Source organism: Tiliqua scincoides, chromosome 1, assembly GCF_035046505.1.
Source record: "Tiliqua scincoides isolate rTilSci1 chromosome 1, rTilSci1.hap2, whole genome shotgun sequence".
Classification (NCBI taxonomy): Eukaryota; Metazoa; Chordata; class Lepidosauria; order Squamata; family Scincidae; genus Tiliqua; species Tiliqua scincoides.
Window position 1 is genome coordinate 79,456,931 of NC_089821.1, and position 27,854 is coordinate 79,484,784.

General features: G+C 42.6%; 1 protein-coding gene across 9 annotated transcripts in view; it reads right to left on the bottom strand.

Moving 5' to 3' along the window:
* The window catches only part of SEMA5B (semaphorin 5B), a 443,759-nt gene that overhangs the window by 317,206 nt on the left and 98,699 nt on the right, over positions 1-27,854 (bottom strand). For 2 of the 9 annotated variants that reach the window (XM_066611781.1, XM_066611785.1), the window contains exon 1: positions 21,496-21,690. The exons of the other annotated variants lie outside the window; for them this stretch is intronic. The gene's annotated coding sequence lies outside the window, so the exon portion shown is untranslated. Of the gene's footprint in view, positions 1-21,495; positions 21,691-27,854 lie in introns of those variants that run through there. 9 annotated transcript variants of the gene reach the window in all.

The window sequence follows — 27,854 nt, forward strand, 5'->3', positions numbered from 1 at the left end:
AAACTCCTACATTAAACAGTGCAGCCTGTCTTTCAAACAATATAAAAACAGCAGAAAAAGCAGGACAACTTTCAGAAGCAGTAGTTCACCTGATTTATTTCTTTATTTAAAGCAAGCTGTCTATCAGAAATCAAGCAGTAAGTAAACATTTGGAAAGCGTTCCTTGGAGAGCAAAGGTTTTTAGATTTGAGTCACAGGATCCATTGAAAAGAAAAATTGCTTCTGTGCATTGGGACAGTACTTTCCCTTCTGAGAACTTTATAAAAAGAATGAATGGAGATAATCTCTTTACAAGGTGTATCCATATGGAAATTCATGATTGTGAGATGTTTGTTTGCTTTTTTAAATACTTCAAAGCCGTTCTGAAAGTGAGAATAGAGGTCACTAGAAGAAAAGAAAAGAAAAAAAACCACCTCCCATAATGTCTCAGGGATGTTACCTTCCTTATTTCCTTTAATTCTGTCTCAAAACCTACCATTTCCACAAGGCATTTTTCACTGAATTTTTCACACCACACATGTAGCTGGAGCCAGGTCCATTCTAAAGCCAAATGGCACCTTTAGCAGTGTGCACATTCCACCCCCGCCAAAAAATTCATGCTCACTATAGATGCCTTCTTTTCTTCCTTGTCCACCTGACTGCTTAGGAAAGCGGCTCAGGTGGCCAAAGAGATGGAGGTGAGGAGTGGTGCAGTGCAACAATCTGGAGTCCACCCCCTACTTCCTTACTTTCAGCTCCTGTGTGAAATAACCAGGATAGTGCAGAGCACAGAGGCAGCACTGAAGTTAAGGGCACGGGCTCCGTTTCTCACCTGGTTCCTGGCAGCAGCCAGGTGTGGCAAGAGTGAAGTGGCTGCAGCTTTTGTCTCCATCATCTACTAGCACTAGAGGAAGAGGTGGGCTTCTGCTGCCCTGATCCTTTTCCCACTCACTTTCACTGCACAGAAAGAGGACCAGAGAGCTCAGTGGACAGCAGGCCAGAGGGAGATGACCTGCACCCCTCCTCATTTCCCTGATCCCAACCAACTCACAGCTTCAAACAGCCACTTCACTTGGCCAGCCCTGGGTGATGCCATGTATAGTAATATAAAAACACCTACTGGATAAGGCCAGAGGCCAATTTAGTCCAGCATCCAGTTTCCTAAAGTGGTTCACCAGGCCAGCATACTTCTGTCCTGTCATTGCTCCCCTGCAACTAATATTCAGAGTTGTACTACAGTGAACCTGGAGGTAGTGCATAGCCTTTGTGACTAACAACCAATGACAGAACTAGTAAATTGTCCAATACTCTTTTCAAGCCACCTGTAAGGGTGGGCTGTAAGCTTGTGATCTTATACCCACTTCCCTGGGGAAGAGCACCATTGAACATAGTGGATTTACTTCTGAGCATGCATAGGCTTGCACTTTAACAGTCCTTGAAAATGTCAAGCAGACCAAGGGAAAAACTGATCCAGTCCCTGACATTCGTCAGTTTTGGATATTCCAAATAAAATGTAGTATAATCCCTCCAGTTCTCTTCACTGCCTACTTTCACTCAAAAGAGTTCTAAGGCCAAGTGGAACAAGCTGGTTAACAACCCAGCACTGAACATTTTTAAGTAGCATTTTCAATTTTAAGCCACTTGGCAATCTTCATTGTATTTGTCCTCATAAATCCTTTCTTGTTTTCTTTTTCCATTTATATCCACCGTCCTCCAAAGAACACATGGTGGCAAGCACAGTCTACTGTAGCAAGCCAAGTCTTCCCAGCCCAGTCTGAAATCTAACCATTCGACTGCTGGCTCTCTATGAGCAAACTCACAGGCAGCCCAATCCTAACTTGTGCTGGAAAGGGCAGGCCAGTGTTGTAACCAGTGCAAGTTTCAGGCAGCCACAGGCTCAGCCAGGGACAAGGGAAAACTTTTCCCCTTACCCCAGGGAGAGCCACTGCAGTCGCAATGGGGATACTCAGACCTGCGACACCTCAGGAGGCGGCAGAAATCTAAGCAGCCTGGAATTGCCCCAGGTGGACTGGGAATAGGGTTAGGATCCAGCATAACTGCCGGATCCTGGCCCCGCCTCCCGCTCCCCACCCACCACCCTCGAGAATGCCCGCCTGTCCTCCCCCACCATGAAATGCCCCCCTCTTGCCCTTCCCCTGACTCATCGTCCCCTGGCGTAGGGAGGCTAGCAAATGTCAGTGTGCTAGCTTTTCTTCCCCCAGAGTGCTGCAAAAGTGCTTGGTGGCATTTTTGCAACACTCCTGGGTTGGAGCAAGTATTAGGTATTAGTGAGTATTAGGCAAGTATTAGGGATTGCGCCCTGATATTCTTATAAGAGATGAAGTGCTAATACTAACAAAACCCTGGCCAGGCTCTGAACAAACTGAGTAAAGGAGCAGCACTCGTCACTTCCATCACACCCATACTGCCAAGTCAATTTGTCAAGTCATAATGTCAAGTCAAAAATTCTGATGGTCATCTTTTCTGTTTTCCTGTTTTTAGTATGATGTGCATTTAACTGTTAAAAATTTTGTTTGCACAGGCAATGTTGCTATATTCTGTTTACTTTGACTGTATTAATAAATTGACTTGACACCCATAATGAGAAAGGTGTTTTAGTCAAGAAAAAGAACCATCCCTGAACTATCAGAGGTTTGGGTTGAAAGTCACATTCTCCCAGGATTGCAATGTCAAACATCTGATATAATAATAATAAAAAAGGCGGAAAATCTCTCTCGAAGACTCAATTGTTTACATTTGGTAAACACAGACAGGAGTCCCTTGCTTTATAGTGAGCAAAACTAAATGTTGTTCTTCAAAGTGGCAAGGAGGAAAAGTGGATCTTCTCCCAATGAAATCATACAAGGGAAAATTAAAACTAAAGAACAGGAAGATTCAAATTGCTGTTAATTCCTTGACAACTTCCATGGGACTAGTTACACAAGGATTTGAGACACTGGGCCCACATGTGGCGCTCAACAGGTTTATCTTTCAGAACTTCAAGACAGAATTCTGCAGGGACATTTGTCTGGTTTCAGATTATACTGGTTAGACTGATCTGTGATAGAGATGAAATGCGCTGATGCACTAAATCAAGAGTTACGAGAAGCCCTCCTGGAGATCAAGCTTTTGTCATTTCCTTCCCTAAAACGATCCAAGTTGGTCCAAGTTACAAGACAACATGTATTCAATTAGACTGAAAAAGCATTTAGGGAAGCAGGAAATCTGATGTGTCTTGAAATGAGACGACAGAATTTGTTTTGCACCCACAACAAATTAATGCATGCATTTTGCCATAAGGTTTACTGGATTTGCACGGTTTGCTTGCATGGCTTACATACGTGAACTTTTTGAAGTTTGGAACATTTTTTGACAGCAGCTCGTGGCAAGAGAAAAGGAAAGATATGGTAAGACTATAAATCCCACAGAGCCGTGTGCAGCTGTGTCAAGGCAGACGTTCCACCTTATAACTACCGCTTCCAAGTCCAGAGTTGGAAAATGAGATCAGACACTCTGTCCAAATAATATTTTCAGCGATTAGGAGCACCTGAGGTTCCCCTACTGTTGCAACAAAATATCAGCAGTGGGTCAGTTACTATGAGAGGGACTTTTATAAACATGAGCTAAACAATCCACAAACAGCAGTCTTTGTCCCGGCAAATTTCACTTCCCTTGAGCTCAGTTATTTGGAATCCCAGGCTTTTGTAGAAAGGCCTGAATCATACAGAGGACTCCATTGTGGAGCCAAGTGCGTTTTCTGTGGCTGTGAGAGGCATTTTCCTTTTGGCTCATGGAGGGCTAACATTTTTAATGCTAATGAGGGATGTGGATGTGCCCTGGGAGATGAACATTCTGTATGTACCCTGAAGAGGGTTTCTCTTGGAAGCAGTCTGAAAATAAAGCCATTCCTGAAATATGACTGTCTTTTAGCCAGAGTCTAGCTAATGTGCAAAACTGTAGATATCGCTCTACGTTTTTGACAAGGTATCAATCTGACGACCCATCAGCCTACCAAACACATAACACAGCCTGCACTATTTTGTCTAGGTATCATCAGTCCATAAGTTATGCAGTATTCTCAGGTGCCAGGATAGAATGTAATCAAGATGAATAGAGAATTGAGTGACAGCTGGAACGGAAAACAATTTCCAAACAGCTGCTGGAGTAATTCAGAAGTTCAGGACAAAAATTCCAATCCCTGAAGTGAAAATGACGAAGCCAGAGTTACTTTGGTTTGACATTCTGAAAGTGAGAACTTTACCCTTTCAAGTTGTTTCAGATCAAATCCTTTTCTTTCATTCTCTTATTGATATCTTTTCATTGGAATTAAGGATCCGTAGTCACAGCTTGAGAGGAGATCTGTGATCGTTCAACGTTGCTTAGGCACTAAGAAAAGCTAATCTCTTCCCAGAAAATAAGCAGTTGAGGTTTGTTCTGATTTTGCCACTGAAATGCTCATCATGTCTCATTTGCTTCCAAGTCAGATGGTAAATTTACCTTTCTGCATCTCTATAATTGGTCTGCAAGTACACACATGCACGCACGCAAGACCTGATCAGGAGTCACGGTACTGGTATAAAAAAAGCTGCCGATTCACTCTGACATAGCGAGCGTGCTGACTTACAGCCTAATCCTAGCCCTGGCAGCTCCACCAGGTGCAGCAACACCAAAATGGTGACCACCGAGGCCACTGGAGGTCTCCTTGGAGGAAGGGGAGTTTTGTCTCCTTCCCCCAGGGAAAGCCCCAGGCCCTGCAATGCAGCCCGACATGAAGGATAGGATACGGCGGAGCAGAGCTCTGCTGGTTCCACTCCTCCTCCTGGGCCGGTTCCTCCCCCTGCCCTCCCTAGCTCCATCCTGCCCACTCCTCACCCTGAAAATACTCACCATTGGCTGGCACTGCAGGTGAACCAGCCAGCTCTCCATGTGGTGCTGAGACCCAGAGCCAGCAGCCCCACCTCTTCAGGTGCTGTAGATGTGCCTTATGGCACGTCTGTGACACCCAGCGCCTACACTAGAGCTCAGTGCCAGTGGTAGGGCCACAAAGGATTTGGCTCCCACCTAGCTATGGAAACAGATTTCATCCTTTGACACAGTTAATCATCATTCTTGTTAACACAGCATAATGGATGGTGCATCTCCTAACGGCTGAGAAGCAAAGATGTGCCAAAGAAAACCACTACAAGAAAAGACTTCCCCAGTGGCGAACTCTGCTCCATTCAGCTCCAGCACTATGAAGGAGACAGAAGGATTACACTGTCTGACCAGAAATACTGTTGGCACCTTCTTAAAAGAAATACTGGAAAGGATACTGTTGATAGTAAATAGCATTTGACTACAGTAGTTAAATGGCCTGTTGCAAGAGAGTAGGCACTGGCAATGCTGATAACATTGTACTAGAATTTCAACTTAGAAGGTTGCAAATCACAGGGTTTTTATATTCCTATGTGCTCTCTCTCTCTCACACATATATTCTTCTGACTCTATGACATTAAGGGCACAATCCTAACCCCTTATATCAGTGCTTTCCAATGGGCCGTGTGCTGCATCCTGCAGTTGGGTGTCACTCACCGAGGCCTCCTCAAAGTAAGGGAATGTTTGTTCTCTTACCTCAGAGCTGCATTGCCCTTATGCCAGTGCTGGAAAGAACTGACATAAGGGGTTAGGATTGTGCCTGAAGTCTGTTTCCTGGTCAGTTACAGTCATGTTAAGTACATTTACTACAGAAACAGCTGACAGTCTACTGATTGCAAGGGGATGGAGAAAGGGGACTAGGGCCACTCCCGGGGCATCATGGTTTTCCCAGACTTTCTTTGCCAAATTAGCCTTCAAAAATACAAAAATTAGCACTGAAAAATACTAAAACAGGTAGTAACACCCCTCCTATTCAGGAAGAACCATAGCCCCAGGAAAATAGAGTTCCCAGAAAGCACACCTGGCCAGCACAACCACCAGTCTCTCCAAGTGCTCCCAGAGTTATGTTGCCTTCAGCAGTGTGTCAAATGAGCAACTGATATTTCTAACAAAAGTAAAGCATATGAGTCCAGAATCAGCCTCAACTTCCTTCTTTGACTGCATACTCTTCGCTCTTCCACTCTAGCTCTGCCAAGAAGTTTGGTTTTATAAAATCTGTAGAAACCAAGAAATCTCACTTTTTTTTTTAAAACATTTTGCTTCCAGAATAACTGTTTCAGGAGCATCCTAAATCTCAAGAATGTCAAGGCACTATATAAAAAGTGTTATTCCAATTACCAAACCCAACACTACTTTGTAATTTTTTAATAATATTTTCCCTTCCTAAAGATCAAATTGCATTAACTCCTTGAGCAACAAAGGGTTGGATGTAAATTTTTCATTGCACTTATAGGACCTCTTTCCATGAATGGGCTTCCACAAGCATAGCAGTAAGATTGGATCTGATCCAAAGAACTGCATTTGGCAGCCACTGCAGTCTAATTTGCATCCTCATGAAATCTCATTAATTAGGGATTTTGAGAGAGTTCATGTATTTTAAAAGAAGGAAGTAATACAAACTGGATAATTGTACCACAAAGGTATAAATATATTTTGCTTTGCTTATCATATTACCTTTGATAAAATTATTGGCGCATATCTTTCCCTTGTGAAACAACAGTGGCTTCAATATTTTCACAATAAAATAGCTAAATTTATGCTTGGGATCAAATTCAATCCAGAAACCAAACTTGGCATGAATCCCAAGCACACTTCTCAATCAGTAAAGTGGAACCGATCCCATTCGAACTGACTCAGGAGAAAGAGTGATTTGGATAGGGACTAGGCTGTTTTTTTTGGAGTTTTGGGGGAAAGACAGCTTGTGATATTCTCAAAGCTACTTTGGACTTTACAGATTAGAAACATTTATTTGATCCCTAGTATAGAGCATTTAAAAAATCTCAGACTTTGTCTCATTTCATAAAACATTCACAGAACATGCTGTATTTTTCTGTGTTTCTTCTTTAAGAAGTTCAATACAGGAAAAGAGCATCTTGAGAAAACACTTTTTATTTATTTGAAGTCCAATCCTACAGGTATTTATACAGAACAAAGTCCAACTGAGTCAACAGAACTTTCTTCCTACTTTGTATTCTTATCACTACTGAAAGCTTTATTAAGATCAACTAGGCAAGTTAACCACCATTCAAGAATGAAAATGCAGTTATTCTTTCATAAATACATACAAAATACATACATTCATAGATGCCTTTCCTTAAGAAACTGGAGACAGAGATAGCCCAACCATAAGGCTAGCTGAAGAGTTTGCTTCAAGCAGCAAGCTGGAGAAGTCAGCAAACTAGCAAAGGGTGACCCTGCACCTCACATCTGTCCATCACTTATACCAGTGGCCACAGTGATTGCTGTCCCATCCTCTTCACATGTGCTGTCCCTGGAGGTGGAGGCTTGCCTCTTCCTTCAGCTCCAATGTCAAGCTAAGCACTTAGGAAAAGGGCTTCCTCCTGATGACTGCCATCCCTGTTGCATATTCAAAATGGCTGGGTGGGGAGAAAGTTTGGAATGGAAAGGTACATTCCCAGGATTTTCCCTGCTCAATTTAAAAGGAAAGGGGATAGTGGATGACAGTAATAATAGTATGCACTGGTGTGCGTATGCTGGTGCATGAACTGGAACAGAGGATATGGTGATGGTGGAATCTGGCACAGCTTTGGGTGCCATAACAGTTTGGGCTGGACTTGACTGGAGAAATACTTAGTACGTCCTTTTAAGAGTTGATTTAACCCACCATGTGACATTCTGTCTGCTGAGGTCTGAAACCTATGAAATCCCTCAGGTCTTGTACACCGGAGAAAAGATACAGGCACTGTATCTGATGTAGCCTGTGGATGTTTAAATCTGTGGTGCTCCATGTATCTAAGTGGCAGGTGCTACTAAGTGCAAACCCCGTGCACCTGAGTTTGGGCGTGGCCGTATGTATAAAGCAGGCCTGCAAACAAACTGGGGGGGGGGGATAGGATATTGTGGATTGCTGTCTGTTTGACCAGTGTTGCTGTCTGCTAAGTTGCTGTAAATATCTCCTGTAAATATACCTTGGTGGTGGAACCCAGCCTTTTCGTTTGGCGTGGTTATTTGCAACTGATGATCCTCCTGTGGGACAGCCTTGAGCATCAGCTTCAAGTTTCTGCTGCTCAGCCATTTATATTGCTCTGCTGGAAACTCCTACCCTCCACAACACTGTCCATTTCATAACATAATCAGATTTTGCATAAGGGCATCCTGTACAGACCTCAAAGCTTTCAAACCCTAGCCTGAAAAACCTATTAAACACTTCTAGCATGCAATTCTGAAACCAGACCATAACTGTATTTCAAGGAGTCTGTCTGTGGTTTCTTTGTCTTCTGCTTTCAACTGTTAGTGAAAGAGACAGGATTTTCAACCTTTCACAGTATCCTTCACAAAATGCAGAGACTACTGCCCCACTAATGAGCATATAGAAAAGGCATGGAAATTCACTTCTGAGTCACTTTATCCGGTTCATTCTGTATACCAAACAGGGAAGATTCTACACATCCAAGCTTGAGACCTACACAGCCAGAATTGTCTCATTAGGCAAACATCGCTGAGGTGAAAATTCCTCTGTATTTTCAGTCTATTTTTCTCTATTTTGAACCTTCTAACCCTAAGAAGACTGCTGAGTCATCTTGATGCAATAACCACTGCATCTTTGGCTCTTTGATATGAGCACTGTGGCTGTTGGATATCAGCACTGTTGCAGAAAGATTGCATGGCAGAGCAGACCCATCATTTTGTGGGTTGCTTGTCTTCATTATCTGGGTCTAGCTAATACAAGGGCACTTAGCTGACCCACCCTCTGGGATTAGCATGTGCCAGCTGATTGGGCATACAAATTCACCTGACCTGATTAAAGGGTGGTTATGGCTACCCAGGTGGTTGTAAATCATTAAAGCAAATGTATGGCTGATATCTGTAGAGCAGATGTGATGGACTGAGGCAACATCACTAAGCATCCCTGTATGGCCGATATCTTCAAGCACAGGGATGCTTAGTGATGTTGCCTCAGTCCATCACCAAAAGTAGTTGTTACTTTGCCAACAGTGTGCTCATTCACCATGAAAGCAAAGGGACCACTCTCCTGGCACTGTGTGGGAAATTAGAGTAGGGAAGGGTACCAAGTTCACCATGTCAGAGTTTCGGTTTTATTTGTTACCTGCTCTTTAACTTCTGCACCAATTGTCACCAATAATTCCCCTTTCCTGCCTATTTGCTATTTGTTCCATATCTTACTTTTATCTCTTGCCTATCCCCATCACCTGTTTTCACTCCTCAGCCTTTTACTAAACTTCTTGTATTTTTACAGTTTTACCACCCAGGATATGTTTCCTCAAGAGGGTGTGGGTTTGTCACACTTCTCAGACTGTCACATTCTGCTATGTTTACAGTCTAAAGAGGGGCTGTCTGTGAATCAGGGAAGGCTGCTTCTGATCTCCTCCTGTCTGGACTTCCTAAGTACTGTTTTCTCAGTAAATCCCAGTCTCCCCAGTAGAAGGTTGAGCAGAGAGCAGAGGGTAGAAGCCAGTTGCTACCTGCTAGACACTGCAATGGAGGCACTGACCTCCATTCCTTTCTTTCACAATTCCTAATTTTGGTTTAATTATCCAAACATTTTGCCCAAACTTCCATTTGTCCATTATTAATTGGGTTGTTTTTTCTGTATGACTAAATTTTACATCCAAGCCAGTTCTTCATCCATACAGCTATATTGGAGGATTATTAACAACTCTCATTCAATAGTACTCTAACTGAGGTGCACAGCCCATGCCAAACACAATACTGATACTAAACTTTTTGTCAGGGTCAACACTGATGGAGTTGTGCAATGTTATTCATACAGTACTTCACCTCTTTCCCCTAAAAGCCTCCTACTCTGCCCTCCACTGGATACAATGCTTGCCTTTTTGGCACAGCTGCACCAAGCTGTGGGGAGGGGGGGGAGGATAGGATTGGGCTATACATGAAATATTCCACATCTGACAACTATATTCAATTCTTACTCAAAGCAAGAATAAGAATTAAGAAAATCATCACAATATCTTAAGGATTTGAACTTCATAAGTTGTTTGGCTGAATAAGAGAGTTGTAGATTTTTGAGCCTAATAAGGACATTTTTCTAACTGAGATAAATTTACATTCCCTTCTGAGCCATTTGTGAGTCATTTTGGCAGCTTTTCATGGAGGGCATCAATCTGGCTCTCAGACAAGCATTCAGTGAGTACACTTACAAGTCATTGATTCACAGTTCATTCTGCAGCAGGCTGCACTAAACTATCACATCTTCTGCAAAAATGCATATTTCAAAATACTGGTTTTAAAAGCAAGATGGAGAATCTGCAATAGACATAATTGTGTGTGTTTGTGTATTTATGATGTACGTATATTCTTGTTTTTCTGTAAGCCACCTTCGGCACCCAACTTAGGAGAGGATAAAAATATATTAACTAAACATCAAATACTGAAAGATTTACACAGATTAAAATGCAGTAGTAAGTTTGTACCAAAGGAAAACGGCAGCCATATGAAGTAATAAGTTTGCCCCATGGTAACATTTTGGCAAATTATATCAGCAAATTAATTAACCTGCCCAAAACGTTTAAGATATTCTTTGTCCAATATATCACATGCTGCCAAACACAGAGAAAAGGACAATGTTGGTTAAAGGAATCAGAGCAAGGTAGCCAACTATCTGAGTCAGGCAAACTTCTATACACCCTCTATACAGCAACACAATATCTCTTTAGTGACTACTTTATATAATATTTACAATTTATTTTTCATGCAATATTGTACAGCATACTAAGGGAAAGTCTACAGTCAGACCCCAGTATCTGTGAGGGTTCCATTCCAGAACACACACACACACACACACACACACACACACACACACACACACACACCCTGTGGATACAAAGACCTGTAGACATTAGGGTTCAAAAACAAGAAGTGCCAAAATTGGAGGTCCTATCTTTTTGTGACCAAACGGCGCTGTTTCCCAGCCTGCAGAGCTGTTTTTAGCACTGAAAAACCCACTTCTGAGTTGTGTGGAGGTTTCTTTCTTCTCCCAGGCTTGCCCCAGAATGCATCACAATGTGGGTCCATCGTACTTGAAACAATGTAGAAGTCAGATGATGGAACAAACGGTAATGTCTAGCTGTGAACGCAGTTTCCAAGTCTGTATGCTGTCTCCTCCCAACATGGAGCTCTGACAGCACTATCACAACTGTAAAACAGTTCCATGGCTCATCCAAGCATGGACTTTTTAACTCATTTTTGTCAGCCCACAGGTGTACACATTTGATCCCTGTTGCTTATATGCAATGTTGGACAAAAATGGCTTAAATGAATTTAGAAACCATGATTAAATCCAGATGCAAAACCAGGTGAATGCTCGTTTCACCTTTGGTTTAGTTGTGTTTAAAAGCCACAGAGGGAGGGAAGGAACAAGTGAGGGAGGGAGGGGAAAACCAGTGAAAATTGCCCTAACTCCCCTTGCACAGCTGAACTTCTTCCAGTTACACAAGTGGTTCTTGGGGAGGTTGAATCCATTGTACACAGGTTGGATGCGTGTACATGGATTAACAGTTCTATTATTGAGAATAATCTTGCAACATTATCACTAGTATGGGCACCTTCTGACTGATGCTAAGCTCTTGTGCCAAATTTCTCAGTAGAAGACACACACAAAAATTTCTCAGCAGAAGAAATAAAGGAAAAAATTACTATGATCTGAAAACACATCACTTAATACTGTTCCTGTAATGCTGCAGATATCCGGAGATAAACTTAGTATTAGGTGGAGTTGAGTTTTTGAAGACAGAATATAAAATGAGAAGCAGACCTGACACTCAGGACCCAAATCTTCAAAGCACTAAAGACTAGTTCTTGCTGAAATGATAAAATTCTGTGTATGGGATATTCCACTTCATAATGTGGGCCACGTAGGAATTCACAAGACTAGATGCTTTACCATAGGGGAAAAAAACCCTAAACATTAGAAACCAGCACATCAGGGAGAAGGCTAACTTAGAAACCTTTCTTCAACATGAAGTTTTCAATGCAGAGGAAAAATCTGCACAAAGGTCCATTTGGTGACATAACGTCCCCGGGAGTCTGTAGTGGTTCAGGTGAGTTGCAGATTTATTAATACATTTTATACACCATTTTTAAAAGAAAGAGTTCTCAGAGCAGTTTACAGAAGAAGAAGAAAGATCGCTCCCTCCCCAAAGAGTTCAAAATCTAAGAAAGACGCAAAGAAACAAAAGAGGAAGTAGCGGGAAGTAAAAACAAGGAAGATTATGCTTATTACACACCCATCGGTATATGAATCCCCTGGGGGCTGGGGATAAGAATAGGCCCTCAGTTTGGCTGTACTTGTCGTAAGAGGCGACTAAACAGCCACCGGGTAGATGGGACTCGTTAGCCTGGGAAGGCAGCTCATCTGAGAGAAGGAAAACTCTGATCCCAAACCTCCACTGCCTTGTGGCTACATCCAGTTATGGAAAAGGCTTCAGGAGTCAACCTCGAGGCAAAATCCGGAGCTGGAGTCCCTGAGGCAGTTCGTGGCTGAACACAATCACGTTCTGGCAACTCCTGCGACGCTGCTGGAACCAACCGTATTGGCCTCTGCCTTTCCATTGGACCATCTCAGCGACGTGGAGAGGGGGGATTTGCTGCATGGGTAACAGCCTATCCTCCATACCTACTTCACCCAGGCTTCGCGCACTGGAGAGGACACTCTGTGCCAGAGCCACCATTCAGAGCGTGACACCATAGTCTTCTGAGACTGAAGGATGCCAACAGGTATATGAATAATTGGTGGAAAGGGGGTGATCATCAGTCTCATGGCACCCCCAAACTGCCAACCCCAATGGTGTCAGACTGGTGCTAGTGGCCCAACATTCATGTCAGACCTGAGAGAAATATCCTACCCACCGAGAAATGGGTAGGGCCACTGCTGAAGCCCCTCCTTGCTCTACCTCATTCCAAGGGACAGATCTACATCACAGTGGGCTGAACAGAACATAGTCCATCTTGCAGTTGGGGGGGGGGGTTAAATAACCACAAGTGTGACAAGCGTGGTTGACAATTGTTCATTATGGGCACTGCTCTTAACACAGTATATAGGTGGGATTGGGCCCCCAAATACTTTTTCAGCGGTACGCAGTCTTCACTCTCCCTGATGGATGGCTCCTTCTGCTTCTTTACAGAGAGTGCTATGGCTTGGCCACTCACAGGGGTCTTCCTCCACACTGACATGACTTGAAGGGGTTGCATGCCAGTGCCCCTGTCCCACTCCCTCTCTCAGCTCAGCTGTGCAGGATGCCACTGCCCAGGGCCTTAAATCCCCCACCTCTCCTCAGCTCTGCATCCTCTTACTACAAAGGCCACCAAGAGCCTCAAAGCTGCCCCAGTGACTTTCTCCACCAAGTGGGAATACCATAGCTACACAGCTGCGGGCAGGGCAAATGAGGCTGGTCAGTGCTCTTTGCTGCTGCCAGACATAGTAGACCAATGAACAGCCACACTCAGGTGGTTCAAATATTCGCTGCGTAGCATCTGTGAGAACTAGAACTATGCCTTCTATTCTGAATACTTTAGGGTCAACATATCCAACTTTCTAGTGCTGATGCAGCCTCAATGCAGCTCCAAAGTAAGGGAACAAACATTCCCTTTCCTTGAGGGCTCCATGGCTGCTCGTCCACGTAGGATGCAGCGCACGCTCCATTGTCATGACTGCATCTGCACTGAAAAGCTGGGATTGAGCCATTAAAGTTTACATTAGTCTCACCAGGACTGATATCGATTTGGCTCCAAATGGTTCCTCGGTCCTCTAGCCATATCTGAGCTGGATGATGGTACATAACAAATGGATGATGCATCTCAATTATTCCTTTGCATTAGAGATATTTTCTTTTTTCACGCAGGTTTTTACTAGATCTGTTGCTGTTGGGACTGAAAATTTATTCAGCCAACACAACTTAATAACTTAAAAGTGGTATTATGGCTTATCAGATCAATGACCTGCCTTTTAATACTTCCCCAAACATCTATTTACCAGCAGCATCGCAATGTCCTTTAAAATCAATTGTAGAAAACTGTTCTATTTGTTTCAATTTCTTTTCCTCCTGTTAGTTGATAAGCAGCATTCTGGTAAGGTTTAGACCACCTCTTGCTGTATTTGGGCTTGTAATGAAAGTGTAAAGTTTACATTGGCCACTGTGCTTATTCATACTGCAGGCTACAAATTATATCTCTGCTTTCTCAACCTCTTCATTAAATAATAATAAGAAACTAACATAAATACCACAAGAGGCAGGTTTACAGGCAATATAAGCCCCACGTGTGAGAAACACACTAAGGCCAACAGGAAAAAAAGTTATTGCTAACTCACCAGTTCAAACTGTAAAGGGAGACAGATCTCAAAACTGAGTTAAAAATTTTATGTTGTGCGCTATAAAGAATTAGGGCACATTCAAGGTCACCACACATCTTGCTGAGGCAATTTTCAAAGCTGTCACTTCCCAATAGAAGATACTGACAATGTAGCATTAGCACTACATCTTATTGATTAACTGTTTGCATTTCTCAGTTAGGACTCTGAGATATCAGAGCACATATGCCACTGTGCTCATAAACAGACAATTCTTCCAACCTGAAAATAGGCAAAAGTCGCTCCACTGATTTCAAAACAAACAAAGGGGCACTAGATCAGAAACCATTTTCTCTGCTCCCCAACCCTCCTTGCCAAACCTACTTGTGAGATACAGACTGCAGATATGAGTTATTCTGCCAAGGTCACACTTTGGCAGCCCAAGGAGAGTCTCGCTCACATTGTGTCACAAAGCCAATATCTTATGCACTCTGACTACCAAAAGTACAAAGGGCTATGTCTTTGGAAAGGACCTCATGTGGGATCATTCCCTCTAATCTTCACAGTGTCACCTCATTCACTAACCATTACAAAGCCCTGAATAGCAGAGACTGAAAGAAAACATGATTTTTAGCCACAGCAACACAGGAATTTGTTGCTTCCACCCTCTGGCCTGGTGGCTCAGCCTTATATGAAACCTACTCAGAGTTTTCAGGTCAAGTTTTAGCTGATACAGAATTGGACTTGATGGATATGAGCCAGGTCGTATGGTTCAAAGGTCATATGGTTCAAAGCTTGCATAGTACGTGCACTATGTTAAAAGAAGGCCCTAATATTGGCTAATGTATATATTTGATTAATTTTATTCCATTTTAAGATAAATACTGTTGCACTTCTGGCAATTTTACACATTTTGTTTCTAAAATTACATTAATAAAAATAATGTTAATAGGTTTAGGATGCAACACAAAAGCTATATGATCAGGGTGCTAATTTCTCAAAATACAATTTTGAGTATCCTACTTTCAAACCACTTTTGCCTCTCTGAAAAGTTATTGTCTGTCACCACCCACAGTTACTAACTTGACTGTTGAAATATTTAAAGAGACAGCCACAACATTTACAGTGGAAGGTCAAACCAGTCTGTTAAAGCATGGAGGTAAGAAAAACACCAGTTCTAATACTGAAATAACGCAGCTTTTGCACACTAAAGACATTTAACACAAAATGCAGAAGAATGCAGGGGCATTTCAGTGGAACAAAGCCATTGTGACAGGGTACACTAACATTCTAACACAACAACCTTGATAAACTTGAAGAAATTCTGATGCCCTAAGAAATACTTCCTGATGCCCTGAGAACATGTATCTGATCCACTGGAATATCATGTATGCCATCCAGGAGAATGTATCCCACTCACTGCTAAGCCATGGGTAATACAAATATTCTATAAATTGGAGAAAATATTATAGAAATTGGAGGACATATTATATACAGTGCATAAAATATAATCCGGATTTGAGTTCCCACAACTTTGCTGCATAAACACATTCCTTGTTCAGGCTGCAGCCCACAAATGCACAGAACTTGCACAAAACACAGACTAGGTCTCTCCCTGAATGCTAAGGTGACAGGTGCCCTATAAATAACAGCAGAATCAGACAGAAAAAGCACACACTGCAAGTTAGGAAGCCTAAGTGGCAAAGACATTTTCTCCAGGCATGCCAACGTAATGAGAGTTGTCACCGAAACTCTTCTGCTTTGTCACGAACAGGATGCAATCAAAAAAGCTTGCAGTTGCTTATGGTGGAGTGGGCAGAGGTAGATGGTTTGTCAATTGAGCAAGATGTGATGCTATAAGTGTCAGGCTCTTGCCCATGCCAACTCCCAAACATCTTCTGGGCTTGAGGGCTTATTATTATTATTACATTTTACCCTTATTATTTATTACATTTAAATCCTGCCTTTTCCCTCCAAGGGCAGTATATGTACTCCTCTCCCATTTACTCACAAAAAAGCCCCTGTGGAACAAGTTACTTCACTTGTAACAGGGAGCAAGCTTAGGTCAAATAATTGGGCCTAGAATCAGGGCCCAATCCTATCCAACTTTCTAGCACCACTGCAGCCATAGCAATAGGGTGTGTGCTGCATCCTGCAGAGGGGAGACAGTCACAGAGGCCTTCTCAAGGTAAGGGAACATTTGTTTGTAAACATTTGCTCCCTTAACCTGCAGGAAAGTTGGATAGGATTGGGCCCTAAGTGTGGATGAAACATACAAGGGCAAGAGCAGGTTCATAGCAGAGACCAGATTAAGCAAGGAAGATCCAGCCAAGAGCAGCCAAGATCCAGGGCCAGTGCATACAGTAACCCTTCTTGTAATAGAGCAGTCCTTACATTGTCTTTACAAAGCTGACAATGACACACACCAATGATGGGGATGGATTCTGCTCTAAGTGAAATGAACAAACAGCTCTTTCTTATCAGTGTAATTGTAAACGCAAGACTATCAGGATCTTACTTGAAAATAGAACCTGAAATCAACTTCAACTCAGCTCCAATCTTGAACCAACACCCATCAGAAAATAGGACTCACACACTACCAAGAATGAGATTTCTATTTGCAGAAACTGGTTATTTCAGGGCTTCTCACACAATTAGGACTGGGACCCACTTTTTAGAATGAGAATCTGTCAGGACCCACTGGAAGTGATGCCATGACCGGAAGTGACATCATCAAGCAGGAAAATTTTTAACTATCCTAGGCTGCAATCCTACCCACACTTACCTAGGAGTAAGTCCCATTTACTATAATTGACAAAAGAATATACATAGTAGCTTGTTAAAAGTACAGGTCTGTAACATTTCCCCAAATGCAGTCACATACCATGGGAGCATCAAGTTTAATATACACATTGAAATGAATGGGGACCCACCTGAAATTGGCTCACAACCCATTTAGCCGCCCTGGGTCCCTTTCAGGGAGAAAGGCAGGATAGAAATAAAGTTTATTAGTTTATTATTATTTAGTGGGTTCCGACCCACAGTTTGAGAAACACTGGGTTATCGTGTAGAGCACATGGAACTTGCAAACCACCAAGCTTAAAACAGCCTCCCAAGCTATGTATGGAGGCCCACCAGGGGGACATAAAACTCCTGTTTCTGCTGCCTGCTAGGACCTGCAAAAACAAGGCAGGTTTTTGCTAAACAGCTAAACAGCTAAAACAAATGGTTTATTGTGCCCCTGGGGGGACTGCAATACAGAGCTGGTGTGCTATGTTTGGCTTGGTGAGTCGCAAGTTGTGCAGGCCTTGATGCACGGTGGGTGGGCTGCGTTCACCTTGATGAACTGCAAAGAGTGCAGGACTGGCAGAGACTGCTTGGTCACACTGCTCTTGTACAGAACAGCCATCAACTAACAACAATTTCTCCTTAATTGTTGTGTCAAAAGATATCTGAGGTGAGGGAAGACAGCAGTATTCAACAGCTTCCTTACCCTCATGCCATCTTCCATTTTATGACAAATAGGGGATGATGCTCAACAGCTATTTGATGAGCTCTCAACCAGCTGCCAGGGACCACAGACTGCTGCTCCACAGCTGGAAGCAGATACCACTGCGTCATTAACTGGGTAATAACTCTGAGCTCACCAGGCACTGAACACTGACAACTTTGTTTTGATGAGTTATTTGTGGCCCTAATCAGCTGTGAAGGATTTTTAGGAAAGATGCACTCTTAGCACAGAAGGATTAATTTGAGCGGGGATGGTGCAGTTATTAAAAATCAGTTGGGTGCACAAAACCCTGAGATGAGGAGATGCACATTTGTGTCACACCCACAAGTTATTAATGTGCACATCTAAACCCAGACAAAACGACTAAATCAGATCTTAAAAGGGATTGAAAGATGCCCAGTGGTGAGTAAATGAACTGTGAGAGTCAATATTCCCTGGAGGATTTCAGCTTAAAATCAGGCATCTTAATATCCTTTTTCAGCGTAGTTATCTAGAGAAGAGAATCTTCTGTTATTATAGGCATGGCAGCATTTGGCCAAGGACAAAAGCAAAAAACAATATTTGTAAAGGAATACTGCTATTGTGATTTGCAGTCTGACCTGGTTAATGCATAGGAGTAAAAGAAATTAAATGAGTAGGGCAAGGAACTAGCTGGGGTGGGGGTGGGAAAGACTATTGAACAACATAATGCCAAATGGTCAGAATTTGCCATTAGGCCTTACAAAGCAACGTTTTACTCAGACCATAAAGGGTCATTCATTTCATGCTACAGTCCCTGCCAGCCTCTCACACAACTTATCAAAAAGTATTCGGGCTTTCTCATTTGCAGGCAAAGAGTGAGACGAAGAACAACAAAAAGCAATGCTGTGCAAGGAAAATCAGCTAATCAGCATTCATAGCAACTTAATAAACACAAATTAAAAATAAATAAATCTGGGCATAACCCTGTAACTCTCACCAGGGCTTAGTTAATGTTATTTTAAAATTGTTGTACAAAAGCGATGAAGGATTTTACAAGTTTGTATGGTCCGCTGGAAGCTTTAAAGCAAAAAGGAAGAGACTAAGAACATAAGAACATAAGAACAGCCCCACTGGATCAGGCCATAGGCCCATCTAGTCCAGCTTCCTGTATCTCACAGCGGCCCACCAAATGCCCCAGGGAGCACACCAGATAACAAGAGACCTCATCCTGGTGCTCTCCCCTACATCTGGCATTCTGAATTAACCCATTCCTAAAATCAGGAGGTTGCGCATACACATCATGGCTTGTACCCCATAATGGATTTTTCCTCCAGAAACTCGTCCAATCCCCTTTTAAAGGCGTCTAGGCTAGACGCCAGCACCACATCCTGTGGCAAGGAGTTCCACAGACCGACCACGCGCTGAGTAAAGAAATATTTTCTTTTGTCTGTTCTACCTCTCCCAACACTCAATTTTAGTGGATGTCCCCTGGTTCTGGTATTATGTGAGAGTGTAAAGAGCATCTCCCTATCCACTCTGTCCATCCCCTGCATAATTTTGTATGTCTCAATCATGTCCCCCCTCAAGCGTCTCTTTTCTAGGCTGAAGAGGCCCAAACGCCGTAGCCTTTCCTCATAAGGAAGGTGCCCCAGCCCCGTAATCATCTTAGTCGCTCTCTTTTGCACCTTTTCCATTTCCACTATGTCTTTTTTGAGATGCGGCGACCAGAACTGGACACAATACTCCAGGTGTGGCCTTACCATCGATTTGTACTACGGCATTATAATACTAACCGTTTTGTTCTCAATATCCTTCCTAATGATCCCAAGCATAGAATTGGCCTTCTTCACTGCCACCGCACATTGGGTCGACACTTTCATCGACCTGTCCACCACCACCCCAAGATCTCTCTCCTGATCTGTCACAGACAGCTCAGAACCCATCAGCCTATATCTAAAGTTTTGATTTTTTGCCCCAATGTGCATGACTTTACACTTACTGACATTGAAGCGCATCTGCCATTTTGCTGCCCATTCTGCCAGTCTGGAGAGATCCTTCTGGAGCTCCTCACAATCACTTCTGGTCTTTACCACTTGGAAAAGTTTGGTGTCGTCTGCAAACTTAGCCACTTCACTGCTCAACCCTGTCTCCAGGTCATTTATGAAGAGGTTGAAAAGCACTGGTCCCAGGACAGATCCTTGGGGCACACCGCTTTTCACCTCTCTCCATTGTGAAAATTGCCCATTGACACCCACTCTCTGCTTCCTGGCCTCCAACCAGTTCTCAATCCACGAGAGGACCTGTCCTCTAATTCCCTGACTGTGGAGTTTTTTCAGTAGCCTTTGGTGAGGGACCGTGTCAAACGCCTTCTGAAAGTCCAGATATATAATGTCCACAGGTTCTCCCGCATCCACATGCCTGTTGACCTTTTCAAAGAATTCTATAAGGTTTGTGAGGCAAGACTTACCCTTACAGAAGCCATGCTGACTCTCCCTCAGCAAGGCCTGTTCGTCTATGTGTTTTGAGATCCTATCTTTGATGAGGCATTCCACCATCTTACCCGGTATGGATGTTAGGCTGACCGGCCTATAGTTTTGACTAGGCCCATCAAATGTTATTGCTTGACAGCACCCCTATAAATCACTCCACTATCCCCCAAAAGTTCACCCCTCAAACGTAAGAGCATATTAAGAAAACTATTGCTTTAAAAGCAGTTTTCACTGTTCACTCAAAAGAGGGTGCGAGTGAGAGCGAGAGCGAGTGAGAGAAAGAGAGAGAGAGAGAGCGTGCACACTTTATTTGAATTGTGTTTCAGATGGGCTTTAAAAGCAGCTCTGAGCATCTGTTGGTTGGTTCAAAGGATACTTCAGCTGTCCAACCAGCCCTGGGAATTAAGGACATGCGTCCTCATAATGCAGATACATCCTGGTCCCTCCTCAGGTATCTGGGTCCATTTCCTGGGAGAGGCCAACCAAACCACCCCTTAGACAAGCAACTGAAGACCTACTTTAATCCCACGCAATTAGGAAAACTGACCAAGAAGTTCTATGCAGACACTTAAGGTATTAGCCAAACCAGCCCAGTACACCTGATCCTCTGGGGGGGGGGGATGTTGCATTGCAGGGATGCAGGAGCTGTACTTGGCCGTGCCCTATACTGAGAAGACAGAATAAGACTCTCAGGTTCCGGCTTCACCCACCAAGTCTGGCATTTGGACTCCTCTGGAATAGGTCTATAAAGGGCTTCTTGTCCGAGCTGGAGCCTAGCCTGAGCAACAAAGTTTCCTTGGCTCTGGTGTAGTTCCTGCCTGGCTTGACTCCTCAGCCCCATCTTCTGGCTCCAGCCCCAATTTCTAGCTTGCTTCTCAGATGTGAATTGCTCAGTGCTGGGTCTGCTTTGCCTCCTTATCCTCAGTTCTCCTACTGCTGCTCCCTACGGCCCAGCAAAATCAGGGTAGCTTCAATCATTACCTTTTTGGACTCGACAAACACAAAATGTGCACAAATTGCAAAATTTATGAAAGGCAGGCACGCCTATAAATTATAATATGCAGCACACACATGGAAAAATAATTATACTGAGGCTACAATATGAAAGCTACAGTTACAGTACTGTGGACACTTACCTGTGAGTATGTGCCATCAAATCAAGTCAGTTACCTCCAAGTGCATAGGACAGGGCTAAGCATGTTTTTTTTAAATGCATTATCAGCTGTGGACTTCAAAAGGCTTCCTGATACCATCTGCCCTCCATTTCTGGAGCCTCTCCAAGAGAAAAATGGGTTCGGCAGTCGGAGTGGAAAACAAAACTATTCCCATAATCTGGTCTGGCATATGTAAGCAGCACCGCTACCGTGCTATTCCTTCCGCCCTTAACTCATCAGGAAGGCTGCTATGTTGTTCGCTGCTGTCTTGTACACGCAAGCCTCTTCTGAGAGATTTAAATACAGAAGTGTGGTGGAGTTGTGATGCTAAGAATAGCCTTTGTCAGAGGTGTCAAGCTAATCCACCAAAGGTGTACGTGACACATCCCACTCAACAACTGTGGATCTGTAGCAGATGTGCACCTCAGCAGCAGTCGAAGTCAGACTAAATGCAATTAATAGGTTGTGGAGTTTAAGGAGCAAGCGGATGGATGGATGGACAGAGGGAAAAAGTTTTAGAATGTACACACGTTATACTTTTTTTTCTGTTGAATGATTATTGCCAAAAACAACCCCGATGGGCTGTGAGTTGTTCAGAAACCATGCATTTTGCTAGTCATTAGAATGCTATAGAGAAACTGTGTCCTTCTCTAGGGATAATCATGATCTGTGCTAACATAAACAGAATTAATGAACAAGCCTTAAACTGCTAGTGATTTTTATGGTTCTGTCATAATACAAGTTGTTTTCTTTAAAAGTATTGCCTTCTAAATGCATAAGCTCTAATAAAAAAAGGTTCATGTCCAACATTCATAGCAACGTTTCAAGATTTTATGTTTTCAAGGTTTTATGGCATTTGATGAAAAGCTCTGATTCCCAAATTTTTTTAGGTACAAGCAAGAGGCTTGCACACATAAGCATTTATGACTCCCCGCAATGACTGGCAGGTTACTTTTGAAATACCCTTGTGCCAAAAACAATCACTGTGTTGCACATCAAAAGCCCCTTAAATTCTTCTTACCACTGCCAAAATGTTTAGAGATAGGCAATCCCTGAAGAATTTGAAGCCAGAATAAAGAACAAGGCAAAAGTGACAGAGATGGGAGTTATATTTCTGGAAGGCTAAAGAACTACAAGGGGCAATATGCCATTTGGCCCTCTGCCCCTGTGACTTATAAGAATATAAACAGTGCCAAAGATCCATTTAGTCCAGTACTGTTTCCAACAGCAATTACTCAGATGTCCAGGGGAGGCTCACAAGCAGGGCCCACTAGCTACATCTCTCCCCAAAAAAGGCCCAAGGCTGCTTCCTCCAATCTAATTACAAGGACAACATATTCCCAACTCTCTAAATGCATAACAATTACCCACAGGCTCTCCCCTAGCAGCAGCTGTCCTCCTGGGTCTCCTTCTACATGGGTAGTTCCTGTGAGAGTTGCTTCATCAACCACCACCACAAAAAGAATGTGCAAGTGCTCCTTCCTTCCAAAAGATGCTGATCCTGACACCAGTTCTGGCTCTAATTCACTCAGAGCACCAGCTCTGGTCTAATCTCACAAATTGGACAACTAGGACAAGGTGTTTAAAAGGGTGGTAGGTCAAAGACTAGTCCCAACAGAGAGACCAACTGGGAGCCCAATACCAGCTGTTCTGAGCTTCCCAAAGTGACAGCAGGATGTGCACAAGTAATATGTTAATAGAACAGTACACTCTGAAGCTCCAGAAGGCAGCCTGCCTCACTATGTCCAGTAGTGAAACTCTTCCAAAGATGAACAATGTAAGCACAGGGAAAGCACTTGGCATTAGCTTTCCTGAAAACATTTGTGTCAGGGCAGAACTTCAGAGAGGGAAGTGGGAAAGATGTTTGTCCCCATTCTAACCACTGGAAATACTGTGATATAGGAGGTCTTCTCCCTCACTACCTGTCCACAAGAAAAACCAGAGACCTCTGTCCTATTTAGTAAAAGGAAGGAAATTTCTCCCAACTTCCTGGGCTTAGAATTACGAGCTGAGTGATAAAAATGACAACTGCATCCTCAGTCATTCCCAGGTTTCTGAAATTATAAAGTGAAAGTCATTAAAACACCCAGTTTTGTATTTTAAAATCAATATGTAAGTTTCATGATTGCCAAGAACCCAGAAATGATGAGTAGACTCGTATGGAAAACCTAAAGACTCCAAATACAGTCCAGTCTTTCTTTTAAACAAAAGAAGCAAATAGCAGACATGCATTTTAATTACTTTTCAGTCAACCTCATCATATTTTCGTGTTCTACCATGAACACTTTGAGTATTTAAGTAGCAGCAATATTTTCTCTGACATTTGAAATTGTTGTAATTTACAGAGGATATTTTTACAGGATTTTAAAAAACCATTAAGACATGACATAACTCATGTTTGTTTGGGAAGATTTAGTATATCAAGGTCATATTTGACTTAACTGATACATGGTATTTTTTACCCTGACAGTATTCCTGTCAAGACTTGAAAACAATCTGGTCTAATTTTTACCCCCCTGGGTATATGAGCAGCATAACTGGGGTCTTACTGACATTTACAGAGTTCAAGGCCGTCTCCAGGGCACAACTGATGACCAACACTTTCGTGTACCCAAAGTTTAGTTCACACCAGTGAGATATCCTGTTTCCCTGTCCAAATTAGACAGCTGTCTAATGCCAGCTTTAAAAGACCCTCCTTGTGAAAGAAAGACACAGTACTTCTACACAAGAGTACACACAAAGACACACAGTACAACTTCACAGCATACAACTCAATTTTTGACAGCACCAGTCACCATCCCTGTTGCAGTTCCATAGAACAGTAATTCCAAAAATCAGAGAAGAAATAAATTATCTGCTATCACCCAATTCAGTGTCTAGTGACAACAGATTTTAATACTTTGAGAGCAGCAGAAGGTTTGTGAGAAACTGAGGACTGCTGCAAACAAAGAACATTTCATGCACAGGTCTAAAGTTGTTCAACAACAGAAGTAAATCTACTCTCGCTTTTTTTTGTGGTGTCTGGGTCAGTTGCTGGAATATTCTACACATGTATCAGCCAGAATTTGAGGCTTGTTGTCAGAACTCCTCAAGTAAAGCCAACATTTTTGCATGTGAGAGCATATGTGTGTGTGCTTGTGTGTGTGTGGGGGGGGGGAATAACAGCCGCATTTTCATTTAGTGTGTATGACTCAATCATGACCCATGATGTGCAACAAGAAGCCATGTTGTGCACCTATGGCAGCTCAGTATTTCACATATTGCTTATGAACAATTGCAGAGCATCTGTATAGTTCCCCTGTAGCCCTCTCCTCACAGGCTGTTTTGTGCCAAAACAGGCTAAACAGGCAATGACACTTGGGAAAGGTAGCCATGGGGTCTAGTCTCACACTCAATTCTTTGTAGAGCTCCTTTGCCCAACATTAAAATAGAAGCCAAGGCTTTTCTAGAACCAAATAATTAGAACATGTGCTTTTCTAATGCCAAATAATTGCACTCATTTTTCAACATTTTAAATATTTAAGCAATGTGCAAGGTGGTAGGATGACAATCCCCTGTGTATGCAGGACCAGGCAGGAGGAGAAAGGAGGAGAGATTTATCAAGCCCCTGTATCTGCTGTACATAGGAGGATGGGGCTTGCTTGGGGATTTGCAGAGAACAAGTGGTGCAGGCTTTCCTAATGTGAACAAGATGTGTTGCTAAAACATTTCCATCCTTTATGAAACGGGAGGAGGGCAATTTACTCTTCAGGTATTACAGCTAAGATAAACTACTCTAGCATAGCCAATATGTAGCAGAAGTCTTATTCCTAGAAATGCACTTTGCCTGTAGCCATTGGGCATCCCATCTGAAATGAGCAGCTTGACTGTGAAACTTCCAGGCAGAGAGGGAGAGAAAGGTCTAAAGGTCACCATGTTTATTTGTCACTTTCCTCTGTTCATTTTCCCATGAACTTTTTGGGTCCCGAATGTCTTGTAATTTGCAGCCTGCTTCCCAGCAGACCAAGGATGATTAATATAAATTGTGCTTTCAGTTTAAAACATGAGATTAAAAAAAACACATAAAACTTCCTTTCAATGATACTTAAGCCTTTAAAGAGCTTTAGAACTGAATTATTCATTGCAGAGAGAAAATGTGGGAGGTTTCCCCTTTAAAGCATCATGGAGCAGATCTTACATAAGCTCTTCACACTAAGAGGGGTAGGGTTACTATTGCCTATTATTCCATCATGTGCTTCTTGCATGACTTGATTATTTTATATTTGTCAGTTTTGAATATCGACAGACTACTTATAAATGCACACAAAAATATCAAAAGTGCTTGTATATTAATACAGTCAATACATGGAACACATGAAAAACAGTCTGCTTAATGCACTCCTAAATACCAGTAAATACTTGATCAAATGTTGTTGGCAACCTTCAGTCTCGAAAGACTTTGATATCGCGCTCTGAAAGGTGGTTCTGGAACAGCGTCTAGTGTGGCTGAAAAGGCCAATTCGGGAGTGACAATCCCTTCCACACTGAGAGCAAGTGCAGTCTGTCCCTGGTCTGTCTTCCTGGCTATGGGCCTTTCTTCTTTGCCTCTTTGCCTAGGTCTGTTGGCCAAGTGTCTCTTCAAGCTGGGAAAGGCCATGCTGCACAGCCTGCCTCCAAGCGGGCCGCTCAGAGGCCAGGGTTTCCCACCTGTTGAGGTCCACTCCTAAGGCTTTCAGATCCCTCTTGCAGATGTCCTTGTATCGCAGCTGTAACAGCATTTATAATGGGTGAACATCACCAATGGGTAAAGGGTGAACATCTCCATCATCATCATCATCACCACCACCACCACCACCACCACATGGGTTTAGTGACCCAAGTTTTTAAAGAATTTACATTCATAGAATCCTAAGGGATCCTTTTTGGGGTGAACTCACCAAAAGACTTTTCATTGCTAGTTGATGGTGCCCTGATGGGTGCTGCTTTTATCTTTGCACCTTGCTGAGCTCAGGAGGTCTGTTGGTTCATTAACATGCCTCCTTAATTGAGTTTAGCCAGAAAGGTGGTAAGGACATATAGGGATTGTTAATCCCTCTTCTGTTTCTCTAACAACTTGTTTGTCCTGAAGTCAGGAGCTCCCAAGAAGTGGCTGTGATCACATGGTCAGACTTGCTGCACCAACCCAGTGTGGTTGCTTCACTTGAATTTTGGAACAGGCACATTCCATCTGGGAGCCTGATAGAAGGAGGGGGTGGTGGTGGCCAAAAGCGTGGCCTTCTTCTTGGCCTGCAGATCTGACGTCTTACCATCAGTCCCAGAAACAGGATTTTCATTCATAGAATCTTAATGTTAATGTTAATCTTAGAAGTTAATGATACACAGGACACAACTGCATGTGTTCAAAATAAAATAAGAGGGATTTTTTTAAAAAACTGCCTGAGCAATATTCTCCAGTATCTAAGAGTGGAAAACAGGTGAACTTGCTTCACATTAAATGAAAAATTAGTAGAAGCCTAGCAGAATTTCCTTGTGATCAAGAAACAATGTTTGAAACAGTTGCAAAGCAGTTGAAATTGCAAATTTTTCAGTAAGAAATACATTTCCCCACTTCCCAAAGTATATTTTGTATTCAAATGTTCCACTTTCATTGTCATACAACTTCTAAAACATGTACTGTACTTTCAAAATTTCAATATGCAATATAACCTAGCAAAATTGCCAGTTCAAGGAAGGTAGACTGTGCCATGCCAGATAGATAGACTGCAATCCTATCCACACCTTCCTGGGACTAAGCCCCACTGACTATAATGGAACTTACTTCTGAGTAGACATGCATAGGCTTGGGCTCATAGGTGGCAGGTAAGTTCCAGATAAAGTCCAAATTCTGCACAAACCAAGAATACGCACATACACAATTTTTTAAAAAAGCTAATATTAAAAAGTCACAGTTGGACAGCCTGCAACCAATGTGCTTTTATTGTTTCTAATGATACTACCTACAGCAAAAGCCTCTTCACATGAGACAGCTTTGAGAAAAATCCAATTAAAAATCCACCTGGGGGAAGAGATGTAGCTACTTAACAGGAAAAATGTATCTGGATACGAATCATTTTTCTCTTTTAAATTCTGATTTCACATGGTTTGTGTATTATGTATTATTTTAAAAATCTTGTTTTATTTTTGTTGGAACTTCTTTGAGATTAGCTGTTTTACAAAACTAAAAAAAAATGAAGTTTTTAAAATCTCAACAATCAATTAGTTACACTAATTATTCAAATACGGCTCTGTGTGAGTACAAGTTCCCCCTGCCCTATAACACTGATAGCATATTGGACAGTTCACAAACTCTCTTGTGTGGATCC